Here is a 9,099-nt window from a genome sequence, read left to right as displayed (position 1 = left end):
ATTTTATTTTATTTTTTATTTTTATTATTATTATATTTGTATTTTAATTTTACACATCAGCCATGGGTTCCCCTGTCCTCCCTCCTCCCGCCCCCGCCCCTGCCTTCCTCCCAGCCTCTCCCTTCCATTTCCATCTCCTCCAGGGCCAAGACTCCCCTGAGGATTCAGCTCAACCTGGTGGATTCAGTACAGGGAGGTCCAGTCCCCTTCTTCAGGCTGAGCAAAGTGTCCCTGTGTAAGCCCAAGGTTCCAAACAGCCAGCTCATGCACTAAGGACAGGTCCTGGTCCCACAGCCTGGATGCCTCCCAAACAGTTCAAGCTATTCAATTGTCTCACTTATCCAGAGGGCCTGATCCAGCTGGGGGCACCCACAGTGATTGGTTCATAATTCATTAGGTTTGAGGGAAAGAAAGCTTAGGGGAGCAGGAGATCCCAGCTGGATCAAGAACAGAAAGGGAGAATGAGGAATAACAGACCATGATAAATGAAGACCACATGAGAACAGGAATAGGCAGAGTGCTGGAGAGGTCCCCAGAAATCCACAATGATACATCCTCTGTAGACTGCTGGCAATGGTCGAGAGAAAGCCTGATCTGACCTAGTCTGGTGATCAGATGGCCAAACACCCTAACAGTCGTGATGGAACTCTCATCCAATAACTGATGGAAGTGGATGCAGAGATCCTCAGCCAGGCCCTAGGTGGAGCTCCAGGTGTCCAATTGTCGAGAAAGAGGAGGGATTCTAAGAGTGTGAATTGTTGAGACCAAGGTTGGAAAAAGCACAGGGACAAATAGCCAAATGAATGGAAGAGTTGCCTTTTTTAGGGGTTATTCCTTGACCACTATAGTTTGATACCATCTCCACTTTGGCTGACCTGGCTCACCATCAGATCCGTTAGTTTTCATGACTAAATGTATAAATGCTCATGACTGAATAAATTGTCTTTCTACACACAATAAAAGATTCAGCCACAGACTAAGATTAATGAAGAAAATAGGCAGATGTGAGCGGCCATTCATGTGACACATTCACTTGGCCGCAGTGCAGTAATGGTGTCTCACCTCTACCTGCCCTGTGTATCTTTGCTTTAGTATTTGACTCTTCTGAGTGCTAAACTATAAAAGGCCTTTGGGAGCCTGCTCAGATCTGCATATGTGCAGCCTGAATATAAGACATAAAAGAGGTAACACCCCCAAGGACAACCATCTAGCGATGGTTAAATGATTATAAATACTTTTTTTGACATTCCTGATCCAGTGTCAGACAATTATGATATGAATTTACCTACTCCACCACAGGTTCTTGGGGTCAAACTTTAGTTCCTTCTCTGGTGGCCAACATGGACATGCATCCTTCTGTTAGTTTCATTTCAGCAACATATTTTACCTTCATTTCACTCTCAAGATAAGGCTCAGGAAAAAAAAAAGAACACAGATTTCAGTAGCCAGGACTCAGTAAGAGAGAGGATTGCCTTTTTAAAAGCTAAGTAAAACTCAGAAACAGGGCAGCAGATAGAAACGAGAGAGTTGGAGCTAAGATATAAAGTGGGTTTTGTTCTTAAAAGAAGAAAGTGTGTGTGTGTGTGTGTGTGTGTGTGTGTGTGTGTGTGTGTGTGTGTGTGTGTGTATCCTGAAGGAGAGTGAATAAAGGAGAATGGCTGAAGGGATATAGTTGAGCTAGTAAGTAGGTGAGGGAATGTGGATCCCATGTGTAGAGTCAGGGAAAAAGAATGAGTTCTAGGGTACAGATGGCGAAAATATTTGAAAAGGAGGTGGATCTTGATGAAAACAAAGGGAAGTAAGGAATGGGGTACAGATATGTTTTTAAGTGAAAGGGCTGGAAATGGGCTGTGAGCTTGGAACACCCAGATAGTGCATGTGAAAGTCAGTGAGAAGAGGGCTGAGGAGGGAATTCCCCAGGAATAACTCTGTCCAAGAGACAGCAGAAGAAGAAACATCAATCAAGGAACCTGGGAGAAACAGTAAAAGAGGCACAGGGAGAACAGGCCCAGTGTTTCAGGCAGGTGCAAGGTTGTAAGCACAGGTGCTCCTCTGGAGTGAGGAAAGGGAAAAAAAGCGGAAGAAAGCTAGTACCCACCATCACAGACAACACAATGCCAGGGCTATGACAGGACAGTGTGTTCTGAAAAGATTTCTGTTGTGGCTACAAGAGAAACAGAGGGGCAGGGCTGAGGACCCATGAATACATATTGAGTGGTATGGGTCTACAATGTCAGGGCTTGTGCTGCAGGCCATGGTGGGGATCAAGACAAGTGAGATGCAAAAGCAGCACGGAGTGCAGCTGCAGGATCAATGAGAGGGATGGGGGAGATGTGGCTGAGTCCTCAGGGCTAATTAACTGTGCTAGTAGAATATTCAACAGCATGGGAGAAATACAGGAAGAACAGGTTAGGAATATAATGACTTGAGTTTAGATTAGTGGTGATAGGAATGGTGGAAATGGAATTAATTGCAGGAAAAAGAAAGAATAATATATGCAAACCACCTTTTTATTGCTTCCATGGAGTATTGAGATTCTTTTTTAATTATGTTGCAATTTAGCACAGATGCATTGATTTAGCAAAGAGAATTTTTGTCTTAATTTTTTAAGAGAAAGTCATTATAACTGAAATTATAAATGTGTAAGAGATGGAAATCAGTTTGTGTACTAAGTAAGCAAAGACCTTTTAAAATAATTTTATTATCCCCTCAACTAATGTTGGCTCTCAAATTCCTCTATGAACCCTAACTATCTTTTGCACAACCCCACTGTCCAATAAAGCAGTTATGAGCTGCAGACTACTAAGCATCATTAGCAGATGAGTCTTCCCTGAACTGAGTTATGCTGAGAGTGTAAAGCACCCATCAGATCTGAACATTAAAAGGACAACAGAGTGGAAAACATCTTGTTCGTACTGGTGATGTTTATCACACTTAAGATAGAGATGTTTGACATATAGTTAGTGAAGATAAACTATTCTAATTCTCTATACCTTTTATTTTAAAATATGACTACTAGTAATCTGAAGTTATACATGTGGCTTCTTTTTTTCTCTCTACAGAATAGCATTGCTATATAGTATGCTAATTTCATAAAATAGTATATTAATTTCAAACAATTCTTATACTAATCCTGTGACATTTAACAATAATTCTTTACTTGGTAAATTTTATTTTGTCTCAGAAACCTCCAGAATATAGAAGGAACAATTATACCCTTTAGTAAGTAGAAGATGTGTAGAAAGTTGGAATTCCTGTAAATTCAATAGGTGTGTCTTCTTGGGTTTGTATTAGGCTACAGAAAACTTACATGGTTGTAAACTGAACAATAAAAAGTTGTTTTCTACATACAATGTCTAGAACCAAATTGGCCTTGGTACAGCAGTTCCAGAAAGTCAGGAATTGCTGTGTGTGTGAGTGTCTTGGGTCTTGATTTATACTCACTATAAGAGACACCTGATCCAGCCATCATACCCATAATACACTCAGGTAAAGGGCAACAAGATGCCAAAGGAGTTTGTCTCTCATTGAAAAGTTTTCTATAATTTCTATCTGGTGGCTTATTTTTACACACAGCTGCACTGCACTTTATTAAAAAACAAAACAAAGCAAAAATCTGCACTAGGTAGTATGTTGTAGACCAATCACACATAGTCTTGATTGCTTCTCACAGACACCTTCAAGGTAGGAGCTGCATTATGTCCATTTTAGTAGACAAGAATCCTGACTGGTCTGGCAACCTTGATTGCTCCTTTGCAGCCTTCTTATGGTCATAATGAAGTGCATAATGTATAGTATCTGCTCATCTTCCGTTGTCCATTATGAAGGTCAACTTCTTAGATGGAGCTGAACCTGCTGACTTTTCCACCACATAACTGAAGCCACATTAGGGGCCAAGCACAGAGTGGGCACTTGCATGTGTCTTTCTAGTGTCTTAATAATTCAATTGAGCAGAGCAAATGTGTTTCATCAAGCGTTCCAGTTCTGTTTACTGATTGATCCCATTTGCACAACTTGTATGAGAAGGCTCCTGGAGCACAAACTGACAGAGCTGGGGAAAAACCCTAATAGTCAGTGAAACCTGGGTATGAGTAGAGGAAAGGGGAGCATGTGTTCTCATATTACCAGTTCTGGAGAAAGTTTTACATGTTGGATCATGAATCTCATGCACTATGTTGCTAATATACTATGATGGACATCCTGCAGCAAACATTTGCTTCTTTTAACTGACTCTATCAGGTGGCTAGTGCCTGGACACCCAAAGGGAACTCAGCTCAAAAAAAGAGCTCCAAATGTGCCCATCAAAAGCAAAAAAAAAAAAAATAAATAAATAAAAATAAAATAATCTTCCAATAATGTCCCATGGTATGTATCAGTCATCCTAATAGCCAATCTATATTTTATAAATAGCTCTTATGGACCCCCAAAAGGCTAAGAGGAAATAAATCACATTCTGCAGCAGCTTAGCCAATAATATCTACCAAATCTTTATTTATTTCTACTTTGAATAGAAATTGGGCTATTTCTCAGCTTCCTAGAGAGGTTGTGACGAATAAGAAATCAGCAAGCATTTGTAAGACAGCTGAAACCCACTGGAGGGCTTGCTGATGATGAGCAAGGGAGATTTCATAAATACCTTCTCCATCATCCCATCCTTCTTGGTTTTCCCCTGCCCATTCATTTACCATCATTTATTTTAATCAGAAAATAAGTTACATCAGCTCAGAGGACTTTTTAAAGAGCTCATGGAAAATATGACTGAAGAGAGTGGATGTGAAAGAAAGAAAGAGAGGGGGGGAGGAAGGGAGGGAGGGAGGAAGGAAGGAAGGAAGGAAGGAAGGAAGGAAGGAAGGAAGGAAGGAAGGAAGGAAAAGAAAGGAAGGAAGGAAGGAAGAAAGAAAGAAAGGAAGGAAGGAAGGAAGGAAGGAAGAAAGAAAGAAAGAAAGAAAGAAAGAAAGAAAGAAAGAAAGAAAGAAAGAAAGAAAGAAAGAAAGAAATCCAAACTACTCGAGCCCAAGCTTTTCAGTGGTCTGTGGCTGCTTCCACTTACCACATGCATTTAGTCAAGGCACTTGAGAGAAAACTGATGCTATTCTGTCCCTCCAGGGTCTTGTGCAGTATACAGCTATAGTTATCCCCCTGAGCCAAGGAGTAGGGTGCAAATGAGTAAAGGAAAAGGAAACTGATAAGTGAAAAAGCAAAGCTCCCATCTCGAGCATCTGAGTTTTCACATGTCTTTCTCTATGGTTGTTGTGGCTTAACCTGACTTATGTGGTCACTCCAAAGAATGGATTTCAAGTGGAATGCCGCTGAATTAGTGCCTGGTGTGGAGCAGGCATTCAATAAATCATTGTTTACATGCAGAATCTGCTTCAAGTGAAGCAGCATCTAAAACTAAATCTTTAACTGGCACTGATACATTCCAAACTAATCATTGTTTAGTATGAAACTCCAGTGTTTTCACAGTTTAAAAAAAAACCTGATGGAAGCAGATGCAGAGATCCATGACCAGGCCCCAGGCAGAGCTCCAGGAGTTCAGTAGGGAGAGAGAGGAGGGATTATATGAGCAAGAGATATTGAGACCATGATTGGAAAAAGCACAGGGACAAATAGCCAAACTGATAGAAACACATGAACTATGAAACAATAGCTGAGGAGCCCCATGGAACTGGATCAGGCCCTCAGTCCATTAGCTTGAACTGTTTGGGAGGCCCCCAGGCAGTGGGACCAGGACCTGTTCTTAGTGCATGAGCTGGCTTTCTGGAACCTAGGGCCTGTGCTGAGACACTTTGCTCAGCCTTAGTGCAGGGAGGAGGGGACTGGACCTGCCTCAACTGAATCTACCAGGCTGAGCTGAATCCCCAGGGGACACCTTGCCTTGGAGGAGGTGGAAATGGGGGGAGGATTATGGGGGGAGCCTGGGGGGTGGGAGGAGGGAGGACAGGAGAATCTGTGGCTGATATGTAAAATTAAATTATTTATAAAAGCCGGGCAGTGGTGGCGCACGCCTTTAATCCCAGCACTCTGGAGGCAGAGCCAGGCAGATTTCTGTGAGTTCGAGGCCAGCCTGGGCTACCAAGTGCATTCCAGGAAAGGCGCAAAGCTACACAGAGAAACTCTGTTAAAAAAAAAATTAATTATAAAAAATAAAATAAAATAAAACCCTGTCCCCCAAACCCAATTCTTCAAAGCTGCTGTAGATTTAGTTAACTTCTAGGCAGGCCTGGGGATGTTTTGAGAAGGCAAATGAAAGGGAAAGCTTTGGATGCTATAAGGAGTTCTGACTTTATTCCAAATGCTTAGAACGTGAGAATAAAGTGAACAGGTTTCTGATGGCTGGGTATTGCTTTGAAGATGGCATATAGGTAGAGTTAAAGAAGAGGTGGACATGGAAGGCAGCTGGAGACAGTAGCTGAGGCTTCTAGCTGAAGTTAAATAGGCAAAGCAAATGCAGTGTGGGGAATGGAGTCAAGGGCTCAACAGCAATAAACAGTAAATAAAGATAAAGAACTAATGCTAGAGAGAAAGAGTGGGAATGTAGGAAGAAGAGGTGGGGTGCTGCAAGTGCTGCATTCTGAAAGAACTAATGGGAAAATCGGTTTCTATGGAAGAACCCCAACCAAAATTTCACAGACACTCATTATCAACAAACAACAAATGAACAAACAAACCAAAAAAGAAAGAAAACAACAATAGCAAACTTCCACTTCCACTTTGGACCAAGATCACATCTTAAATTTTATTGTACACTCGAGGAAGCACAACAAGTAGAGAGAATGAATTTCAAGGGCAAATTGCCGTCTGATGGACTGACCCCACACAGGCCTGATGAAAGTGTCAGTGCACTGACAACCTCATGAACCAGAGCCAAGAGGCAGGACATTCCCACTGAGCACTTAGGACCATAAAAGAAACTGTTATAGGGCAAGGAAGTCTCCTATCCATGAAATGTTTTATGAAGCAGAATTCAAAGAATATCCTAGGGTTGGTTCAGAGAACCATGAGAAGGGGAATCTTTATACTTTATCTGAAAATGTTAATCTCCTTATTTTTCACATAAGTCTTATCGTAGAATTCAGTAGGATTATAACTGAATTTTTCTCCTAAAATAGTTAGGCACATATATTTTAAAAATTATTGAATTCTTTATTCCTTATCCTGGTGATTGGAAATTCTATCTTTATCATGTGTGAAATTTCTTACAATTAGCCTGTGTCTATGTTTGATCTTCTATTGCTATTTTATTTTTATTACTGTGGTCTTAAAGGTTTTAGCAGTTTCTTCTCTTGTATCTACAACCACCATACCTCAGAAAAAGCAATGTGTAAAGGGATAGGGGGGTTATTTTGGATGCTACAATCCATCATGGTGTCCAGGGCTATCTTTTTAGGAATGTACACATCCTGGTTTGATTTCTATTACTGCAATAAACACCTTGAGTGTAGCATTTTGGGGATGAAGAGGTTTATTTCACTTTACAACTCCAGGTCACAGTCTATCATTGGGGGGAGTCAGGGCAGGAACCTGGAGAAAGGAACTCAAGCAGAGACCATAGAGAAGTGCTGCTTATTTACTTGCTCTTCGTGGCTTGTTCACTCAAAGAAGCACAAGTAGAGAGGACCCAGGGCCATTTTTCCCAGGAGTTGTACCACCCACAGAGAGCTGTGCCCTGCCATATCACTCGCTAATCAAGTAAATGCCCCACAGACTTGCCTATAGTACAATCTGATGGTAGTAATTCTTCAGTTGATGTCCCCTCTTCCCAGATGATGCTAGCTTATATCAAGTTGATAAAGGCTAGCCAACACAGTACACCATGAACAGACTTTGGTATTAGACAGAAAGTCTTCATTATGACCTGATGTTGAAATGGCCCTCATAGTGGTATGTGTTTCAACATTTTTATCTCTCTGCTAGAACTTTTTTTGGGGGAGGGGGGTTATAGAATCTTTGGGACCTAGATCCTGGTTTACAGACATATGTCATTAAAGGATGTCTCTCATTTTGTCTAGCACTCTGCTTCCTAGTTGTTCAAAATGCAAACTGTTTGACCTCATTCTTCCATCACCATTGATTGTACCACTCCTGACACCATGCCTAAGTCCAGGGTTCCTCTGCTCTGTTCCAGCATATACTATGTACCGCAGGCACCACATGCCCTTGAGGGCAAAGAGAATCAATACAAATCTAAAATTAAAGTTGTTTGCTATGCCATGGACAAAAAACATCCTTTGACTCTGAGCAGGCATTTGGGTAGATAACTTCCCCAGACTGAAATACTACCGCCCCCACCCCCCCACACACACACTCTAGCCCCTGCCAACTTGCCATGAGAGGAAGTCATGTGATTCAGGACACTGACAAAACTGAGGAAGCTTAACAAGACACAGGAAGTTTAGGAAGTTACAAGACTCAGGAGTCCTGCCCTTGAATGTTATGGTGAATAAACTGTTACTCGAAGCAGGAGACTCTTGGATGGAGCTTCCATCAAGTTGTGCAGGAAACGCCAATGATGCAGCTTTCATTAGCCATCACCCATGCTGAGATGGACTTCTTGATGATACAGCTGCCCAAATCATCCATCCTCCTGTAAGCAACTCTTCACTTGTGCTCCAGTAAACTCTCTGGTTCTATAACTCCAAAGAACTTTAGATGGAATATTTTTGGCAAGCCATTAGTGCTCTTTCTAGGATGTACAGACATTTGTTCAAGTCTCTTGTCTTAGTTACTTTTCTATTATTATACTAAGACACCATGATCAAGGAAACTTATAAAAGAAAGCATTTAATTTGGGGCTCATAGTTTTAGAGGGTTAGAGTCTATGACCACAGTGGTAGAAAGCATGGCAGCAGGCAGGCAGGAAGACATAGCACTGAAGCAGTAGCTGAGAGCTCACATCTTAGGACACAACCAGGAATCAAAGAGAGATAACTCGGATTGGCATGAACTCTTGAAACATCAAAGCTCACTCCCAATGACACACCTCCTCTGACAAAGCCACACCTCCCAAACCTTCTGAAATAGTTCCACCAACTAGAGACCAACTAATCGAATATATGTGCCTGTAGAGGTCATTCTCATTCAAAATACCACATCTCT

The sequence above is a fragment of the Onychomys torridus genome, chromosome 7, assembly GCF_903995425.1.
Source record: "Onychomys torridus chromosome 7, mOncTor1.1, whole genome shotgun sequence".
Taxonomy (NCBI): Eukaryota; Metazoa; Chordata; class Mammalia; order Rodentia; family Cricetidae; genus Onychomys; species Onychomys torridus.
This window is presented reverse-complemented; position numbering follows the sequence as displayed.